Here is a 22,109-nt window from a genome sequence, read left to right as displayed (position 1 = left end):
GGGACCTTGAAACTGTTGTACATGCTCTGGTAACCTCGAGATTGGATTTCTGCAATGTACTCTACATGGGGCAACCCTTATACCAAACTCGGAAACTGCAAATGGTACAGAACATGGCGGCCCGGCTGGTCACTGGTGCTCCCAGGACCAGCCATATAACACCGATTTTGAAAGACCTCCACTGGCTGCCCATTCGTTTCTGAGCTCAATATAAGGTGTTGGTAATCACCTATAAAGCCCTAAATGGCTTGGGCCCAGGATACCTAAAGGACCGCCTCTCCCCATACATTCCGCCTCGCACCCTCAGAACGTCTGGGCAGCAGCTACTGAAGGTGCCTGGGGCTAGGTTAGCCTCCACTTCTCGGAGGACGTTTTCCATAGCTGCCCCAGCCCTTTGGAATGCGCTGCCCACAGAGCTCCGCTCGTCTACCACCCTGGCCCAATTTAGGAAGGACCTTAAAACCTTCCTATTCCAACAGGCATTCCCCGAATAGATATCCTGTGGGCCTCCCTCCTCTTTCGTGGCCAAGAGGTTGGGCTAAGGGGCTTTTTATTGTTGGTTTTGTTTTATTGTATTGTATGCATTTTAATTTGTATGTATTTTATCTGTTGTAAGCCGCCCTGATCGAAGGAAGGGCGGCATATAAATAAAAATTTTATTATTATTATTATTATTATTAACCAAGAAGCCATGTTTGGAGTGAAATTTAGAGACCTCTTGCCTCCTTTGTTCTAAATACTGGGAAAAGAGTAAAGTATATAATATAAGGTATGCAAGATCCATTTAGAGTTTTGGTTCCCTTGACACAGATAATTTGTTTGTGTGCTTTGAAGTAGCTTCAGACTTATGAGGACTCTGAGAGGCTATACAGACCGGTGATAAACGCTGGTGTTGGGTCGGACTCAGGGTGTGCAGTGCCCCGTGTTGGCATGATGCTGTGCACCCGACTGCATGGTGGGAAGTGTCATGGTACTCCCTTGGTGCAACGTGTACAGCACTGCACCAAAGGAGTACCAAAAAACTTTGGTGTCGGCGGCTATGGCACTCTTTTCGCGCTGCAGAAAGGCCAGATCAGGGCCATGGTGTGCAGTTGTTGCGGCCCTAATCTTGTTAGGAAAGGGGCGATGTCCTGCCACTCTTTAGGGATTGTCTGTACAACCCCTAAGGAGAACGTATCATGGAGTTTTCTGGAGCTGAGAAAGTGTGACTTGCCCAGGTCATCCAGTGGTATTCTATGACAGAATGGGGAATCGAACCCTAGTCGCCAGAGTCTAGTCCAACGCTCATATCATATATATTGCAAATGATTGGTGTTTAAAAAGAAGCATTTTAAATAAGTCAGTTCTCCATATCCACAGATTTTTTATCCATGGATTCAAGCATCCAAGGTTTGAAAATACCTTAAAAATATATAAATTCCAAAGAGCAAACCTGGATTTTCCCCTTTTATACAAGAGACACCATTTTACTGTGTCATTGTATTTAATGGAACTTGGGCATCCATGGATTTCCACTGGGAGTCCTGGAACCAAATCCTAGCAACTACCAAGGGCCCACTGTAGCACTTTTGTTTCTTCTGTGTAGCAATAGCAAGAACATTTCTACACCACTTATCAGTGAACTATCACTCCCTAAACAGTTTACATTGTGTAACCCAATTGCCCCCAACAAGGTACTCATTTTACTGATCTATGAAAGGATGGAAAGATGAGTGGACCCTGGAGCCCTGCAAGATTGAACTTGCACAACCTGGTGGCTGCAGTATTATTTAACTGGCATTTAACCACTGCACCTCCAGAGCTCCAGGGCATCCTTCTGTATATATGGTGTTTTAATCAGTATGAGCAGATAGGTCCTTGTGACAAAGGAGATACAGTGTCAAAAATGATACCGAGAAGACATTAGAGGCAGGGCAATTCAGAAAAGAATGGGTACAGTTTTGTTAATTTATACTCTATTACTGTGAGATAGGGAAAAGGAGAAGAGACTGCCAAGACATGTCTGTGCAAATTCAAGACTCTCATTACATACAAGCTGTCATTATCTTAGGACATTGATAATTGAGAGAACACTTCTTTTTATATAGATCTGCCTTTGCATTGAGATTCTCCATGAAAGCTCTCTTCTGTGTCCCGTTGGAAGCAAAACATTGTTTGGAGACGTAGGAGAGGATTTTCTCTGTCATGGAGCTGTTGTTGTGGATTGTCCTCTCCCTGATGCCGAACTAAAGCTTGATTCTTCAGCTAGGTTTTTTTGAAGCCCAGGAACTACAGCTTGGCTCTTGCCTGTTGGGTTGTTGGCTTTTTACCTGTTTGGTTTTATTCTGGCAAATTGTTTTACATTATGTTGTTATTGTTTTAAGTTACTTATATCCTGGCTTGGTATCTTAAATAAATTTATTTATCTATTTAATGTATACTCCACATGTCTCCTTATGCAGCATCCAAATCTGCTTGCAAGCATTTAAGAACATGGTACAGTTATAAAAGTTTATTTTTTAAGTTCAGTTTCACACAGAGTTAAAACAATAGAAAGCACAATTAAAACATAGTCTGAAAAGAGATCAAAATGTAGCTCCATTAGAAGCGGTTTCTGCCACATAAATTATGAGATAAAGACCTACTTGAATAAAATGGTCTTTGCTTCCTGGAGGAAAGAAAGGAAACCACCCACACCATGGGTGGTTTTGAAGTTAAGCACAAGTATTTATAGGATCTGGGGGCAGACTGGAAGCTAGTGTAAAGATCTGTTGCAGGGGCAGAGTGGCAAGAAGTAAATAATTTGTACAGCAGAGTTCTGAACAGAGGTGAGATGATTGAGAAGAGACATGAAATGAGAAGGTTGTAGTCATAAAGCTAATGATCAGATTGTCAATCAAACATTTCTTAATAGAGAGGAAGGGTGATAATTTTGTAATTCTACAGCCAGGGAAGGAAGGTGATTTGACAGTGGAAGGCAAAGTGGTGGAAAAACAAGTATTCTGCAAAAATGCACTAAAAAGAAATTTAAGAGCTGAAATCCAGACAACAGTTATACATATTTGATTGCCTGTTGGAAACTTAACAAATAATGAAGCCAGACTGACTTTCCTAGAGGATGCGCAAGGGGAGCTCCACATTTGAGGAAAACCCCGGCCTTGTCTACTCAATCTAGGTCCTCAGGAGTCATTCAGATGTCTTTTTTTTGTACCTGAAGGGATACAAAAAAACTCATACATTCTGGTTTTGTTATTCGCACTTTGAAATGGCATAGATCTGCATCTCTTTGGGATTTTAGCGGGAGCTGGCAGCTGAGGAAGTGGAGGGATCTCCCTATTGCTGGTCCTAGGCTTGTTCTCTGTGATCAGGGGGAGAACAGGCCATTTTCCTTCCAGAGAGCCCCCAGAAGCCACCTGCTGGAAACGGTTGTGTGTGAAAAGAGGAAGAGGAGGAGCATTTCCTCATAAAGCTGGCTGGGCAGACTACCACACTGCTAACGAGTTGATGCTGCGAATATATTGGGAACCCACTCAAGGTATGCTGAGTTTAATCTGGGCCTGTTCGCATCATCATTTGCACTGCCAACAATGCAAATCTTTTTTTTTTAATTCAGAAAAAATTCCTGGGTTCATTTGCCCTGGGTTAAGTGGGTTTTTTGGTAGCTCCTCCAAAACTGTTACAGGTGCATTCAAGATGCATGTGAACAATAGGGATTCAACCTGAATTCATTCTGCATTATTTTCACCATGTGAATAAGCCCTCAGTGTGATCAGATGCACAGCAGAGCTTCCACTGAACATTTTAGATTCAAGGCAGGGGCATATGGGTCAAGTATAAACATGGTTGTATAATTTTAGTATGCTGGTTTTCATGATAACTCAGAAGCTTTTCAACAAATTTCACTAATTTAATGGAAGAAAATTGTGGTTTTAAAATGGAAAAGAAGAAACTTTAAGTCAGTGAAGTTTCCAAAACTTTAATGACGTATTTTGTGCATTTTGATTGGCCAGTAGAGATATCACTCTTTTGTTAACTTTGTTGTATTTAAATGCCATATTTTCCCATGAGCATGTTTATCATAGCAGTTTTGCAATAGAAAAATGTGTAAAAATAAATTAAATTGGCAGTAAGTTTTTTAGGCAGTTACTGTGAGGTGTCTTTTGCCATCTAAAGATTTTCCTTCATATGTAAGTATTATTTTTGTGATTAATTGGTGATAAATAGTTTGAATGGAAATATATGCTTCTAACACTTTAAGGCACATGGTAAATTGAAGGAAGCTCTACCTGTGGGGTATATAATTTTGATCTTTGGAAAGATGTCACTTATTTGAGGGGGGTGGGGGGGGGGCAACGGCAAACCTCCTTTGAACAAAACTTGCCAATAATAATAATAATAATAATAATAATAATAATAATAATAGCTTTATTTTTACACCGCCCTTCTATCAATCAGGGCGGTATACAACATATCAATCAGACACAGAATGCAATACAACAACAATAAAAATACATTAAAATTACATTAAAATACCTTTCTAGCCAGTTCACCATTGCCGTCAGAGGGGGGGGGGGCGGGGACTAACTAAGACTTTTTTGGGGGAATGCTTGTTTGAACAGGAAGGTTTTTAGTTCCTTCCTGAACTGTGCTAGGGAGGTGGCCGAGCGGAGCTCTATGGGCAGCGTGTTCCAGAGGGTCGGGGCCGAGATGGCAAATGTCCTCCTTGCAGTGGAGGATAATCTAGCCCCTGGGACCCTCAGTAGCTGCTGCCCAGATGTTCTGAGTGTGTGGGGCGGATTGTATGGGGAGAGGCGGTCCTCAAGGTATCCTGGGCCCAAGCCATGTAGGGCTTTATAGGTTATGACCAACACCTTGTATTGCGCCCGGAAGCGAATGGGCAGCCAATGCAGATCTTTAAGTACAGGTGTTATGTGACTGGCCCTGGGTATACCAGTGACCAGTCTGGCTGCCATGTTCTGTACCAATTGTAGCTTCCAGGTTTGGTACAAGGGTTGCCCTATGTAGAGCGCGTTGCAGAAATCCAGTCGAGAGGTTACCAGAGCATGTACCACCGTTTCAAGGTCCCTCTGGCCCAGGTAGGGACGCAGCTGGCGAATCAGCCGAAGCTGATAACCCCATGATATGTTCACTTTAGAATTGCCATAAGTAGGAAATGACTTGAAGGCACACAACAATAACAGTAACAATAACAATTGTGTTTGAACAAGTCTGTTTGGGAATTTTAAAGGACAAAATGTTTTTTCTCTATGGAGCAGCCCAACAGCTATTTTATTTCCAAATAATGTTCAGTTCTAGCCAGTTTCAGCCTGGCACATAAATTGAACTGTATTTGACAGAAACACTAACTTGCCTGACTGAAAGCTGGGAGAAAAATTGAAGGAAAAGAGTCTGATATTTGGGCCAGTGTGCATCAGATTTTGGGGCGTGCTGTTTAGGAATGAAATTAAAAATAATGTTGTTTATGTAGTTTACCTTATTGGTATCTCTGGATTAGAGGCCCATTGATCTCAATAGAAACTAACTTCATGTGTTAGGTATATTAGAGATCTGAGCTTCACATGCAAGAATATAATTAGAAGGCTTATTTATTTGATTCCTGGCATTATTTCATTCCCTTGCATCTGGAGAACTAGCATCAAGCGAAAGTTAGTTTAAATTCTTCCTCCCTCCCTAATTTGTGGAATGACATACAGCCCTGTAAATGGTGCAGTGCCAAGATGAGTGAACCATGCTCTTTTCTCTATACATGTTGATTTTTCCTTAAAAGATTTTCTGTATGTTGTTGCTGTTCATTTTATGAAGTTCTTAATGCTGTAAGAAGAACACTAGTGACTCCACCCGGAAGGCTAAACCATATGCTACATTGGGGGCTTTAAACCTTTATCACGCTTGGATTTCTGCAATGCGCTCTACATGGGGCAACCCTTGTATCATACCCGGAAGCTGCAATTAGTGCAGAATATGGCAGCCCGACTGGTCACTAATACATCTAGGGCCAGTCATATAACTCTAGTGCTTAAAGAGGTGCACTGGCTGCCTATCCGCTTCCGGGCGCAATACAAGGTGTTGGTCGTTACCTATAAAGCCCTAAATGGCTTGGGCCCAGGGTATCTGATGGACCGCCTCTCCCCATATAATCTGCCCCGCACCCTCAGATCATCTGGGCAGCAACTTCTAAGAGTTCCGGAGGCCAGGTTAGTTTCTACTTCCAGGAGGGCCTTTACGATCTCGGCCCCCAGCCTCTGGAACTCGCTGCCCATAGAGCTCCGCGCAGCCACCTCCCTACCCCAATTTAAGAAGGGATTGAAAACCTACTTATTCGAGCAAGCCTACCCCTGAATACTTCCCCCCAGAATGTGTACTCACCTCCCCCCCCCTTCCCTCTGCCAGCATTAGACTGGCACGAGGTTGTCATGTTTTTAATATGTCTAGGTTTTTATTGTGATATGGTTTTTTGTATACTGTATTTGTTTTGATGTATATTGTACTGTTAACTTTGTTGTGCGCCGCCCTGATTTGAAGAAGGGCGGTATATAAAAAACTTTTATTATTTATTTATGCAGCCAGTTATATGGGCTAAAGCCACGGGAAAATATACAGTATATGTAGAGGTCTCAGTTAGAATTTGGACATGTACATGCACTTGTGGGTGAATAAGAAAGGGAAACTCAACTGCATGCTGTGTATTTAATGTAACAAATAATAGAGCTTTGAAATCCAAAATATTTACAAGCAAAAAGGAAAAAGCTTTTTGTTGTAACCCCCCCCCCCCCCCCCCCAAATAAATATTTAGGCAGCTTGAACTTGAACATTTATTCAGTCTATATTACAGGGCTGCATGTTTTGAATTCCAGAAAACCAGGGACAAATTTTAATTTGTAGGTAGGAGGTATGAGAGAACTTGCTTTAGCTCAGTATCTGTCTCCTGATTGACTAAGTGATGCTGTGATCACACTTGCAAAATGATCCAGACTGGATGATATCATGGTAAAGAATGTTATGTGTGATTTTTTTTAATGTTGCTGAATGAATACTGATCTTAAAGGTTACTTGGGGGACTTAATCTCTCAGAATCTGCCAGTCACCTAAGCAATAAAAAGAGAAGCACTGTAGCTGTGATAGAGACATGCTTTGGAGTCCCCCTGTCATAACACCCTCTGTCTAGAGCAGTGATTCTCAAACTCCAGTCCTCCAGTGTTTTGGGCTTCATCTCACAAAAGCTTCAGCCATCTTGCCCAGTGATTCTGGGAGCTGATATCTAAAACACCAGAAGGCTAGACACTGGTCTAGACTCTGACAATTCAGAGGGAGAGGGAGAGGCAGATTACCAGGAATGCTCTATCAGGGGCTGAGGGCTGAGGAAGAGGGAGGCCCTGCTTTCCAGCAGGAGACTGCAGATACTGAAGATCAGTTGTCAAAATTCATTGAGGGACAATGGCACAAGGATTGTGCTGGCTCCCAAAAATTATTCAGTAGGAGAGACTGGCACATGGTGTATTGAAACAGCAGCCTAGGAATCTCCCAGCTGTTCCCTAGCCACTTGTTGCTTTCAGTTACCCTTCTTGATGACTACCAGTACTCTTTGGTGTTTGTGTAATTTTTACCTTGGATTGGATATACTTTAGGATACTGTTTTACTTCTTGCTTACTTTGTTTCTCTGGACTACTGGCTTGCTGAACAACCTCTGGACTGCCTGATGATCACCCTCTTGCTTTCCTCTTCATCTTGCTGGATACTCTGTGATTAACCTGAACTGAATTAGCTGCTCTACAGCTTTTGTATTCTAACCACCTGATTCCTGGGATATTTGCATAGGACACCCTCCACAAAACCTCTTTTTTTAAACCCTACAAACTTATGTGAGGAGAAAGTTAGTGTGGGAATCATGTAGTCCTCCAGATGTTGTTACATTAGAACTCCTAGAATTTTTCAACATCAATAGTGCTGTTGGGAGGTGCTGTCCAACAATGTTTAGAAGGCAACATAATTTCCAGTAGGCAGTAGGCCATTGTTAGGAGGTGAGCAGGCAACATATAAAGCTGTTTCAAGGTGTTCAGCTGTTGGCTGGATCTGAGTGATACTTTGATTTGCCCAGACACTATGAAATCCTTTAATATTGTCTGGTTGTGTGCAATTCTGTACGGAGTTAATAATGAAAAAACCTTGTTCTTGGCATCAGTTTTTGTTTATGCCTGTAACTTCCCTCTCTCTTGTGTATGGCCACAATGTCACCAGGCACAGGTTCAGACCTGTGTCACCCAACCTATATAAAGTGTTAGACATTTTCTCCCTTGAATACAGTGGAACCTCGCCATATGCGCGCTGGCCATACGCGGCCTTGAGCATATGCGCTCAAGCCGTGGCGCGGAAGGGGCGGCGCGTCCCATTCAATTGAATGGGCGCGCGCGCCCGTTGCGGCCCGCGCCGCCGCGCACGAGCCCCATTGTTTACAATGGGGCTTGAGCATTGGCGGAAATCGCCATACGCGGCGGGATCCAGAGCGGATCCCCCGCGTATGGCGAGGTTCCACTGTATATCTGAAATGGAGCTTACCTTGAGTATCTGCAGTACTGGATAGACAGGTTGTTTGGAATATGGATATAGTAGCTTCGAGTCAAAACCTTGACATTCTGCATATTGCTCCCTTTTTGCAAGTACAGAAAGTTTAATATAATTGGAAGCTATATCTTTTATTGGCTTCCTCATATTTCCAGGAGATATTAATGTGTCAAAGCTAATAGGAACAAATAGATGAAAACACCTATAAAACCTTAGGATCATACTTTAATTATACCCTCCCCCCCTTTGCTGTTGCTTCTTTTGATGTCTGCTGCATTCTCTGGTTACGCTATAGAAAGCTTTCAGTGGATTAATTCCGATACTGTCTGCCGAAGCTAAAGGCAGGAGACCAGCATTTATTTTCAGATAAATTATTTTGTGTTCTAAACCTGGCTAATACTGGAATGATTTCCAAGGTGGCTTTTGGAGTTTCAGACCTCATTTCAGACTGTTATTGTGCCTATAATTAAAATGAACTTTTGCTAGCAAATGAGTGTGTTTTCATTCCTTTATGATCTTTGCCTGTAAACTTTTCTCTATATCCAAAATTAGTTTAAGAATTACTGCTTTTGATCACGACAAAGTATTACAATGTCTCTGCTAGATTAGTGCTACTAAATCATGAAAGATCAGATATGGTATGTTGAACACATTTGCCATTAATTTCTAATGTTTCTGAGATAAATGCAGATTTACTGACAAAGTTGGTCAAATTAACAATTTGGTTTCATAACAGCTTAAAAAATTCTGGGTGTATAATCTGTTCAAGAGGGGAACAGGCTGCCTTGGAAGGTACTCTCCATTAAATGATTTAAAGTAGAGAGATAATGGTACATTGCCACAGGCATTGTCGTAAAGGGATTTTTTTGTATTGGCAGGAATTTGGACTAGGATATCTTTAAGGTTTTTTCCAATTTTCTGTCTCTAAAACTTACATTTTTTTTGTATTTGTGTATGTTTAAATGGTGGTGAGATTATTAGTGGTGCCCATGTTCTATTTAAGAAAATCCATTTACAATGTTGCACTTGGTTCTGATTTTTTTTTCCATGATGCGCCACGATACATCAGTTTGTTTACTTTCGTTTTGGTTCTGTTTTTGAGTATGTGTGTTAACAGATTTTCTCAATTTTCTACATATTGGGTTGGAATATTGGCTGATCATGTAATGGGTCTTTCCTACTCCTCCTTCTCACAACTCTTTTTATCCCTTGAAAATTTCTTCTGAGGAACCTTCTGGAAAAAATGGGGAATGAATTGGACAACATGTGGCCTTCCCCTCTTCCAGAGAGCTGCATTGCAGCTTTCATCTTCCTCAGCTAGTGCTGCCAGTTGTGAAGGATGATGGGATTTGTAGTCCAACAAAATCTAGAGGGCTCTAGATTGCCCACTGCAGGTGTAGGAGATATAGCAGCAGGATGCGTTTCTGGAGTTCATTGGCGCTACCTTGCATGACGTACCATTTGGATTTAGGCACTCAATTCTGGAAGTTTAATTTCAAGAAAGCGACAAAGACCTTTTTAGATGGTATTTTCTAGGAAGAAATACTGGTATTGCATGCTCTTTTTTCTCTTATTTTCAGTGCCTTACCTAAGAAAATGAAAGTCTTTACTGTTTTGAGATTTTCTGCAGAAGGTTCTGTCTCATTAGAGTTTCAGTTTATGTCTTAAAACAGTGTTTACAGCAGTAGCAAACGAGAGAAGTTCATATAGTATCTTCATTTTTTCTTTCAGAAAGTGTTAAGTCCACTTTTGCTCTGCATGACAAGATATTCTATGGTGAGTGCTCTGTTTATATTTTGATTTAGTTTAAACTCTCTATGAATAAGAAAGTAATACAGCTAACTGAACTAACTATTGTTAATTCTTTCCTAATGTCAGCGTTACTTTCTGAAAATGGAGAACTGAATAGAGTGCGCCCTTGACTTACACGGGTAGGGTTGCCATAATTGTCCACTTTTACCAGGGACAAAAAGTGGAACAAATTCAAGACCAAACTGTAGGGCAACTGCAGGACAAAACTCAGCCCAAAATGTAGGACATTGAAGAAAAATGGTGGACCTTAAATGTCCTACATTTTGAGCTGAGTTTTGTCCTGCAGTTGCCCTACAGTTTGGTCTTGAATTTGTCCTACATTTTGTCCCTGGTAAAAGTGGACAATTATGGCAGCCCTATACACGGGGGATCCGTTCTGGACCCCCCCCCCCCGTGTAAAAATAATAATAAATAATTAAAAATAAAATAAAATAAAATAAATAATTAAAATCAGGGCGGTGCACAACATTTCATACAATACAGAATTATACAAACAAAGTTAAAATCCAATAAACACACAATAAAAACTCTCCAGCCAGCTTGGCACTGCTGACATAGAGTGTAAGCCAAATATCGTGCATGCTCAAGTCCCATTCAAGTGGATGGGGCTCGTGCATGCGGCGGCACCCCATTAATCCAAAGCCGCACTGTATACATTTGATTGACGATATAGAATAGTTCATTTTAAAATTCTTTTACTTACCTTTTATTTGTGCAATCTGTTGCTTGCAGTAGAAAGGAATAGTTTGGCTTCACAGTTTTCTGAAGTATAGTTGTCAAGCTTATTGTCAATGCATGCAAATTGGGGGTGTGTGTACATGTTGTGCATTGCACCTCAGTGTTTTCTCATACTTTTTCAAAGCATTTCTCAGAATAAACAAATCACTCCCTCCCCTGCTTTTGCACTGTAGATAACTGTTAATTTTTCTTAGTGGGCTGCACTGTTTATGTCTCTGACAATAAAATCAAATTATTCAATGCGTTCAATGCAACTGCCCCTCTCCATTCCTTTGTGACAATGTACATGACATATCATTGATCATTTTATGAACTGATTATAGAAACCCATAACCAAACTAACAGATCAGAATCTTGAACCAGTTGTCTTGTTTGAGTAAACCATAGTTAAAGTTAACTTTCATCTGTGTTTAATGACAAAGAAAAGGTGTGGTTATTAAAAATGGAAACAAATGCTTTTGATAGTTTTTTTGTGTGTGTGTGTGGTAGTGATAGAGAAGCCATTGACCAATCCCCCTAATCTAGCTCCACCTTCAGTTCTCTTTCGTCCACTACAAGAGAAACACTCCCTTCGGATTGCTTCTTAGCTGAGTCCTCTCATGTACGTTAATTTTGTAATTTCCTTTTTCCTTTTTATTTTCTTCTGACTATTACCCTTGCAGAGATTGGAAGCGAGTTTGTTTGTTGTTTCTTTCCCCAGACAGGCACCTTGCTTCAGGGCCTCCTATGGCCTCCAATTCTTTATTTAAGCTCTGTCTTGATTAATCGTAAGGTTCCCCTCACTGATGGATTGTCTAAATGCCTTTTTTGCTTGCGTGAGGGCCACATCACTGAACGTCGCTCCTTTACCAACGCAACCCTTCGCAACAGAGCCCAACACTTAAAACTTTTTTGTTGGGAAAGTTCCCTTTCCCTTGTGGAAAAATTTTCTTCTCAGACTGATCCTTTGGCTTTGGCGCCCATCTCCAAACTTCCAAGGTTCTCTAAGATATCCAAAACATCAACTCTGGCATCGACATCGGGCTCAATGTCGACCTCTTTGACTCTGAAAGCCTTAACATCTACAGTGCCTTCCATGTCCCTGAGGCCCTTGATGCCGAGTCAGTTAGAGCCTGTTCCCATGATGTCACTGTCAGGGATGATGGGAGTTGTAGCTCTTCACCTCTGGCTCGAACTCACCACCTTGTTACGCACCGGCGCTGACCAGTTTTGGTCAGTGGTTAAAGCTTTGCTTCAAAAGCAGCAGAATTACAGAGAATAGGCTGAAGACCCTGACAAACTCTCCAAGCCTTCTCACTCTTGCTTCCACAGAAGTCTTCCCACTTCTTCAGGATCCAGCTGGCTCTTGTATCTTCACCCAAGACACCAGACAACTCAGTAGTCTTATATAAAAGATCTACTTTATTCTACTATATACAGCTCCAAAACTATCCAATACAACAATACCCCTCACTCCTACTATCCACTGCTACTACCCACAAAATACATTAGGAATCATAGCCATTATTATAGTCCTTGGATCATACCACCCACTCTTGTCAGTATCCACCCAGTGGGCGTGTACATCCATTCTCATTGGTTCTCTTGTTTCTACCCAGAATTAATGATTTCATCATCTCAGCCTTGACCACTTAACAATTCTCAGGTGTGTTCAATTATCCACTTTACATTTTTGTCCTTGGCATTTAGGACTTGTTAATTGCTTTACCTTATACACCTGTGTGGCTCTTAATTTGCTTCTGCTGAGTCACCCTGACTCTCACATACAAGTTTTATTTCAATCACTGTATATCCCATGTTGCTTAACAGTCACAGTTTCCTTAACAGTCACAGCCTACGCCATCTCCTGCCCAATCTCCTCCATTGCAGGAGTTTCCTTCTGCTTCTCAGGCAAAGCGACCTTACAAGACTAAGAAGAGGCCTGACGTCTTGGGTGACTGTGATGCTGAAAAGTCGAAGAAAAAACACAAGTCTAAGGCATCTCTTCTGTCTACCAGTTCTTCGGCCTAGATGTCTGCTTCAGCTTCCACATTGGTCTTGAAGGCAGCAACTGCCTTGGAGACTACTATGGCTTTTTTGCTACCGGCATTGCAGCCCCCCTATCTCAGTCACTGTTTCAGACTTGACATCAAGGAGTTTGACCTGGGCATCTTTGAGTGCTCCAATACCACCTGGCTTGATGTTCAATTCATCTTTGCCACCGGTTCCCGTCTCAGTGCCGTCACACATATTTGCCTCTCCTACTCGGGTTTATAGGCTTTCCCTGTCACCTTCAGCCCTTTGACTCCGTGATGTGTCTCCAGCTCAGTCTCACCGCTCTTCAACACCAGGGTTGAGCTGTTGACATCTTCTTCGAGGAACTACTATCAAGACCTACCTTATGCCTTGGCATCATATATTGGTCAATATTGAGCTGAAGCATACTGGAGAGAATGCCCTTCTTCCTACCAGTCGTACTCTCCTTCTTACAGAGATCGTTACCACCATAGGGAGACACGCTATGACTCTCCCTCTCGATATCAGTCTTGATCCCAATCTCCACGCCGTGTTCATAAGTCTAGGCTTGATTATGATGTCACAAGAGTACCTTTGCCTTTGCCTCGCACTACTGCTCCTGTCTCTCGATTTCCTGCCTCTCCTGTTCAATCGATGCCTGCAGCTCAGATTCCGCTGTCAGTGTTGATTATGACTCCTATCCCTGCTATCATTCCCATTGTGTCTTCGATGTCTCAGTCTATGCTTCCTGCTGTCACACAGGTTCTTCAGTTTGTTACTCTCTCCACCCCTCAGCAATCTACTGAGGAATTGGCTTATAACACACAAATGTCGCCAGCTTCGCCTTCTGTTATTGCATCCCCTCAGGAAGAGGTTGAAGACACCACACCTCAATCCCCAAATGAGTATGTTCAGCCCTTCTCAGATGTGGTCCAGGGAATGGTATAGGGCTTCAGGTCAAGGTCACTCCTAAGCTGGCAAGAGATCCTGTTTTTCAGATCGTTGATACCACTGCAGTTTCACCAGCTGTCCTTCCCTTTTGGCTTCATTGTCTGATGTCATGAACCTATCGACAAAGGTGCCATTCAGTGCATCTCAGACAGATGCAAGATGGACAGTTATTTCTCCAGGTATTTCACAGTGCTGAAAAGAAATGGTGGACAGTTATTCTCAGTCTAATGGGTGTCAACCATTACATCACACCACACAAATTCAAGACCCTTCAGTCCATCTTCCCCTTTCTCCATCAATGGGATTGGTTTGCATCGATAGACCTGAAAGATGATTACTTTCACATTGCCATCAGAACTCAGCACCACAAGTTTCTCTGCTTTGATGTTGATGGAGATTTATATCAATATACCATCCTACCCTTCAGCCTCTCCACCGCCCCCCCCCCCATGTCTTTATAAAATGCATGGCAGTGGTCCCACCTTTGGACCCATCTCTTGCCTTCGTGTCCGGCGAATCACGATTTTTTTTTCTTATTTGGGCAATTGGTTGCTGGTGTCATCCTCCCCCACACAGTTCTGAGATGTCCACCCCCCACCCTCTCTCTCCTCTCCAACTTGGGCCTCACAGTCAACCCCTCCAAATCCGTACTGGAACCAGTCAGGGTGATAGAATATATAGGCACATCTCTAGACTCTATTATGGCTTGTGCCTACCTGCCCACCAGAAGGGTAGAAGACCATTGGGGCCATCTTTGTTCTGTTCTCTGTATGGTCTATCCTACAGCGAGGGACAATCAATGACTTCTGGCCCTCTTGGCCGCCACCACAGTTATAACCTACTTGGCGTGCCTAAGATTCCGGCCTCTACAAGAATGTTTTCTCTCTGTGTTCATCCACCTCAACAACAGACAGTCCAAGAGGCTGATACTCCCTCAACATGTGCATGTCTCTCTTCAGTGGTGGTTGATCCCCAGGAACATCCTCAGGGGAATTTCCTTTCAACCTCTAGAACCCTCCAGGATGGTCACCACAAATACATCCATGACAGGCTGGGAGGCCCATTGCCAAGACCTCTGTGTACAAGGCCGCTGGTCTCCTTCCGAAAAGGAAATGCATATCAATGCTCTGGAAGTCTTGGCTGTCATCAAAATTTCTTGGGCTTTCGAGAACCACCTCCTTCACAGAGTCATCCAGGTGGTAACAGACAACACTACCATCGTCTGTTATATCAACAAACAGGGCAGAACTCACTCCCGTTCTTCTTCATCTTGCTCAACATCTCTGGACGTGGTGCCGTCAACATTCCATTCACCCGTGGCAGTTCATCTGGCAGGCAAGGACAATGTCCTAGCAGACTCTCTCAGCTGGGATAGGGTTCTTCAACATGACTGGGCCTTGTCACACAAAACTTTCCATCTCACAGCTTCACGTTGGGAAACACCCTCCCTGGATCTCTTTGCCACTCCAGAAAGTGTGCAGTGTCCGATGTTCTGTACCAGAGCAGGTCGAGGGACAGGCTCCCTAGGAAGATGCTTTCCTTCTCAACTGGAGCCATCACTTCCTCTACACCTCCCCCCCACTCCTGTTAGTGGCAAGGGTTGTAGCCAAAATGACCAGGGACAGAACCAATGCGATCCTACTGGCTCCTTGCTGGCCAAGCAACCCTGGTTTGCCCTCCTACTCCACCTGTCCAGGGGCCAGTACCTCATACTTCCAAATTGGCTGGACCTTTTCTCCCACTCCAACAGTGCAGGCCTTTGCTCGGACCTACATAGCCTCCACATGACAGGATCTGGCCTTAACCGCTCCAGAACTTCTTTGAGTCCTCTCAGCTTCCAGAAAGGATTCTACTAAGTGGTCTTATTCTTATAAATGGAAGCATTTTTGTGCCTTTGCTAAAACTAGAGCTGAGCCTTGCTTGCCGGTTCAGCACTCTATGGCTTTGCACTTCCTGTTCCATCTGCGTGGTCAAGAGCTGACCTTTTTATCTCTCAAGGTATATTTGTCAGCTATTGTAGCTAAGCAGCCCCCTGGTTTGCTGTCGGCTAAACTCTTCACCTCACCTACCTTGAAGAGGATTTTCAAAGGTCTACACCATCGATACCTTCCGCTGCTTCCGTTCGTTCCTTCCTGATCACTCTCGTTCATGCTTATGCACCTTACCAGGCTGCCCTTTGAACCCTTGGGATTGGCCTCCCTGAGACTACTTACACTCAAAGTGGCATTTCCCATGGCCATCACTTCAGCCAGGAGGTCCTCTGAGTTGATGGCACTGAGCTCAGATGAGCGCATTCTAGTTTTTCATAGCGAGAAAGTGGTCCTTAGGCTGGACATCTCCTTTCTCCCTAAGGTGGTATCCCCATTTTACCATTCTCAGGACATTGTGCTGCCCACGTCTTATCCAGACCCTTCCACACCTCTGGAAAAGACTATGCACACACCTGATGTGCTTTGGCATTCTATGTTCAATGTTCTGCTGAGTTCAGATTGACCAAAAAGTTGTTTGTTTGTTATGGTGGACCTAAAAAAGGCCACCCTGCTGTTTCTTCTCAAAGGTTTTCCCAGACCATGAACTTGCCAAAGGCCCTCCTTCTGTTAGTATGCCCCCACATTTAACAGGGCTGTCTCCTCATCTTCTGCCTTCCTCAGGGTTGTCCCTCTGTCTGATGTCTGCAAGATGGCCATATGGTCCCAACCTTTCATGTTTGGCACTACCAGGTTGATTCCAGGTCTCGTCAGTATGCCAGATTTGGCCATTCTGTTCTGTCTTCAATTGACGTTCCCCCCTGCCACAGGTAGGCTTTTTAGCCACCCTATTGTGTGAGGTACAGAGAGCATGAAGAAGAAGAACTGGTAGCATATCTGTAACTGTGGTTGTTGTTGTTGTTGTTGTTATTATTATTATTATTAACCTTTATTTGTTCGATTGGTCATCTGTGCCCTCACACAAACCCGCCCTACATCCCCTGTCAGGTCCCTGCTACTTTTTTGTGGCGGACTTGAACTGAAGGTGGAGCTAGATTGGCAGGATTGGGTATGCTCAGTACACAGGACTGGGCGGGGCCTGCCGCCAATCTGCTCAGCTTTTCGGCTTCTGAATGGGATTCAGCACAGGCGCAAACCCTATTGTGTAAGGGCACAGATGACCACTCGCACAACCACAGTTACAGGTAAGCAACCTGTTCTTTCTGCACTAACTTGAATTTAGTGGTTCCCAAACTTTGGTCCTCCATGTGTTTTGAATTTCCAGAATCCCCAGGCAGCTTTTGGGCAACACTCAGGAATTCTGGGAGCTGAAGTTCAAAACATCTGGAAGAAACCACAGTTTCTTAAGTCCAGAGGTAACAGAAGTGTATATAAAAGTGGATATTTATAAAAGTAAGCATTTGTAATCTCCTCATGGCTGCTGGAGATGAGGAGAAACGTAGCAGTGCACTGCTCACTCACATACCAGAAACTATGGTTTCCAGTTAATATCAACAGGACCAGAATTTCTTGCTCACAAATTCCTCTTGAGGTGCTTGGAATATACAGAGGACTTCTCTCCACTGAAATGAATGGAGAACCCTGCTATTATTTTGAAACTTTGGATGGGTATTTATGCTGGTTATGATTGAGATCCAGATATCAATTTTTGGTGTACTCTGTGGGATTTCCCTCCTTCTTTTCTTTTGAACAGCAAACCCCGATGCCCAAATTGCTTCATCAGTTTCAAGAATGGTTTTGCCTTACGGCATCAGGAGGTGCTATTCAAGAAATGTACTCAGAGATCTCCTGGGTCCAGATAAATAGTTTTTGGCTTTCAGCCAAAGCCTTTCATTAGATGTCTGGGTAAAAATGAAAGTAACTTTAATTGCAGCTGTCTGTCTACACACTGAATGTTTATTTATATTAAAGCAAGTATAACATGTTACTTTTATAATTAAAACTACCAGTTTGCAACTTATTTTAAACACCCATTTTAATAACAGGCTGTTTTTATTCCCTCTTGTTATTTTATACGTGTCAATATTCTGAGTACCTCTAATTGCACAATGAACAATGATAACTTTACTTTTAAAATAACCTTAACATTTGAAATAAAAATGCCTGTTTCAACTGGCTTTATATGTAAAGCATCAGACTGGCTGAGGCAGAGCAGATATCCAGAAAAACAGGAAATTCTTCTGTGTGCCCTTCCTTAGCACTCTTGAACTGTGTGTTAGACATACACCCTTTTTTGATGGCTGCTAAGCATTTCAGTGATAAGTCATATTCCTTTTCTGTGCTGTTCCTTTTCTGGGTAAAAGGGCGTCCTGCAAGTGTAGTGTGGTTAAAGAATTGAATCTCGATTTGAAAGATCCATGTTCTAATCTAATCCCCATGGAGCCATTAAACTCAGTTATCTTGAGCCAACATTCACTCTCAGCTTGGTCTACTTCACTGGGTTGTGAGGAAAGTGGTGGTGGGGATGAATGCTGCCTTCAGCTCACTGGGATAGATATGTAACAGTTTTAAAAAATATGTTTTCAGGAGTTGCCTAATTGCACACATCTGTGCGACTCATTTGCTTTAACAGTTGCCCATAATTGGAAGTGGGTTTGTATTCTCTGTCCGAGAGCCTTGGTGCCACAACAAACTACAAATTCCAGGATTCCATGCCATTGAGCCATGGCAGTTAAAGTGATGTCAAACTGCATTATTTATGCAATGTGAATGCAGCCAGAGGTCCAGCACTCACCAGAGCATTGTTTTAGAATAATTAATGTATGTGAATGAGGTGGCTGTAAAATGGCCAGTAATCCTTGCTGAATAATGTTAGCTGTATGTAATTTATAGTTAGGTATCCTGTTTTACTTAGGTTAGATTTTAGAAGATGGTGGTAATTATGACCTATTGTCAGATTAGGTGCTGCTTTATTTTAGTGTTTACAGGTTCCCATAAAGATTAATTCCTACCTGTTACTGTTTTTTAAAATGTTAGTACAGAGTCAGCAAATTTTATTTGTTAATTTAACAAAAACTCGGTTAAATAATTTCCATTTATTAATTTACTACAGCAAAACTGGGATTTTGTAAAACAGAGTGATAGTAGTGTTCTGGATTTAATCTTGACTGTAAATTATGCTATAGTATATAATATATAAGTGGTTAAACTATGTCGAGTCGAAGGCGTTCATGGCCAGCATCCATAGTTTTTGTGGGGTTTTTGGGCTATGTGGCCATGTTCTAGAAGAGTTTCTTCCTGACATTTTGCCAGCATCTGTGGCTGGTATCTTCAGAGAATGCTTGCCTGGAAAGGAGTTGGGTATGTATGTACTGTGTGACCCTGGGTACCACTGAGGCTACAGGCTACCCCCAAACTTCCATATATACTTGATTATAAGTCAAGAAATTTAAGCCCAAAAACTGACCCTAAAATCTGGGGTCAACATGTATATGGGTCAGTGCAGTAATATTGCTTTAAAAGGTCCCGAAAGAAGCACCACTGTGTGCCTTGCCAGTGATTTTTGAAATAGCTGCCGGCAAGGGGTGTGTGTGTGTATGTGAGAAAGAGGTGATTCTCTTCCCAATCAGATGTTAAAGAATTCTCTGTCCATGAAACTCCACATTTTAAATCCACTTCTTTCCCTTCCACATCGAAGTTAAAAGCACCATTCGCCACCAAACCCCACATTTAAATCCACTTCCCCCCCCCCCCTTTTAATCCAGTGTTAAAACCTTCTCCTCTAGCACCAGGGAAGTGGTGTTAGGTGGTTGGGTCCGGAGATGGAGGGAAGGAAGTGATGTTTCCCCTTTTAGATCCTTTGTTATAGCCCCCTACATTTTACCCTCGACTTATCCACGGATCATATCAAAATTCATGATTTTGGTCCTATAACCTTTCCTCGACTTGTACATGAGGTTGACTTGCACACGAGTATATACGGTAGGCTGCAGAGCACCCTTGAACTGTTTAACAAGAAGCCACTTATTTTTTAAAACCAGCAGTGCGCTTCCAGTTTTTTTCCTGTTTTCCTTTTTTGGTGTGTATGTGTTTAACCTGGCACTCTGTACAGCCCCTGGAGGACCCAGGAGCAGAAAATTGGCCTGCTGCAGTTGCCCCTATCTGGCTTAGGGTGTCAAACAAGGTACCTTGAGCTAGATTTGTGTATTCAGAAACAGAAGGGTCAAATGTGTCTTTTGATCTGGTCCAGCAAACTAATTCATACAAAGGGCTGAAGTGTTGTCATTTAAACTTTCCAAACTTTCTGTGGTTCTCCTTCCGCAAACACATCTAGAGCCAAATGCTGGCGAACAGCTGCCCTACTAGTCCTTTATTATTGCACAGCCTGTAGAGTAGATTCTTTTCCTGCCCTGAAAGAGCCCTTGGAGAATGCCTCTGTGCCCTGTATGGGTTGTAAAGTAAGGAATGGAACAAGGAGCTCCTGGGACGTTGGCTACTTTGATGGACCGTTGGACCTGATCTTTTAAGCTATAGATGCCAATTTTTAAAAACCCATTTTTGTCAAATTCTTCCAGTGTTGCTATTGTGATGTTTTCAAAAGAACGTCAAGGCTTTGGATTGCTTAGAACTATTTACGCTTCCTGTTTAAATAATCCTCAAATGGAAAAATGTGAATGAGATCAGTTCAGCATCTAGGCCTCTGTTTGTCAGAATGTGTTCCTTAAAACCTGATTCACTTATAAAAAATGTAAGAGGACAAAGCAGGAGTTCATACAAATTGCAGTGCCTTTGTAATGCTAGACATCTCATTCTCAGAAGATCTACAAAGCTGTCTTCTCAGAGTATTTTTTAAATCCTTGCTGAGGACTTTGGATATGCATGAATAGGAGAACTGTAGAACAAAATGCATAGTCTGATAGAATAACACCTTTTTTTGTTTGTTATGACACAGTTTGTGTGTGCTTGTTTGATTGTATGTCCTGTTTTCACCAAGAATGTGACTGCTCTTAGTTTCAGAAAGTGTTAGAATGATGTGTTCTGTCTTCAGGATAAAGGGGATAGTTATTGCAGCAAGAAACTGGCAAGCAAGTCTGACACTGAATATTAGAGCTGTGTGTTTGGAATGTTGTCTCCTCCCTTTTAAGGGGAAAATATTTTCTTAGCTGGTCAGTTAAAAGGTAAGTGCTCTCATGTCTGCATCAACTGATATGTGAAAAAGTACCTGTCATAAGTAATACTTTCCAAGAACTAACAGCTTTTTAAAACTGGTAGTGAAAACATGAAAATTATCTGGTTTTATCAGATAGTGTTCATTATGTCTTTGCATAGCATATATAGTTCTAATCTTTACAGCACATGTATTTGGCACAGCTCATGCATACAAATATTCAAATCAACAAATGCACAAAACATTTCTTGAAAATCTGTGTATGTAGTTGTCTGCTGTATTTCTTGTCACTTCTGAGTTCTGGCTATCATTCAGTAGTATTTGAATATTTCACAATTTTGTGGTCTCACAGATAATACTTTGCCAGGATTAATGTTTAGGAACAAGGATGCCAGAATCAAAATAAAAAAAATAAAAGTTGTTTCATTTATGGTACCTGAGGGTGCTTGGATATGCTTCAATTCAATATTTTTTGTTGTTGAAGTGAACAGGCCTGTTCACTTCAACAACAAAAAATATTGTGTAGCCTCCTAGACTACAAAGCACATTTTCCATATCAGATGATTCACATGCTTTTAATTCCCATACTGTAGCCCCATGTTTGCTTGAATCCCTACATGCACCTTGAATGGGAGAAGGATCAGGGAGACATGTGCAAGTTTGGAAAAGTTTTGGAGCCAACGTTTATAGAATTTTGGGGTCTCAGGCTTGTCCTGTGCTCCTTCTTCTGAATTCACTAGAATTCATGACTGAGGCTTGAATTACCAAGAGGATAAATCAAGGATAAATCTCCATCTCACTCTAAGGATAAGCTAAACTAAAGAAAAGTAGGTCACAGTGTTTCTTTCAAGGAGGAAGAAGTGGTTCAGTAAGTGTGGGACCTCTGAAATTGTATAAATACGCTACTCTGCTTTACCCAATTTTCTAAAAACTCAGTGTACCTTTTGAAGGACTGATT

General features: G+C 42.2%; 1 protein-coding gene across 5 annotated transcripts in view; it reads left to right on the top strand.

Moving 5' to 3' along the window:
• The window catches only part of NCOA3 (nuclear receptor coactivator 3), a 186,067-nt gene that overhangs the window by 75,842 nt on the left and 88,116 nt on the right, over positions 1-22,109 (top strand). For all 5 annotated transcript variants that reach the window (XM_089513877.1, XM_089513879.1, XM_089513880.1 and 2 more), the window contains exon 3: positions 10,292-10,336. The gene's annotated coding sequence lies outside the window, so the exon portion shown is untranslated. The remainder of the gene's footprint in view (positions 1-10,291; positions 10,337-22,109) is intronic.

Source organism: Sceloporus occidentalis, unplaced genomic scaffold, assembly GCF_023333645.1.
Source record: "Sceloporus occidentalis isolate IW3139 unplaced genomic scaffold, rSceOcc1.0.p SCAF_3, whole genome shotgun sequence".
NCBI classification, from domain to species: Eukaryota; Metazoa; Chordata; class Lepidosauria; order Squamata; family Phrynosomatidae; genus Sceloporus; species Sceloporus occidentalis.
The sequence above is the reverse complement of the archived record's forward strand: the minus strand, read 5'-3'. Positions and strand labels throughout refer to the sequence as shown.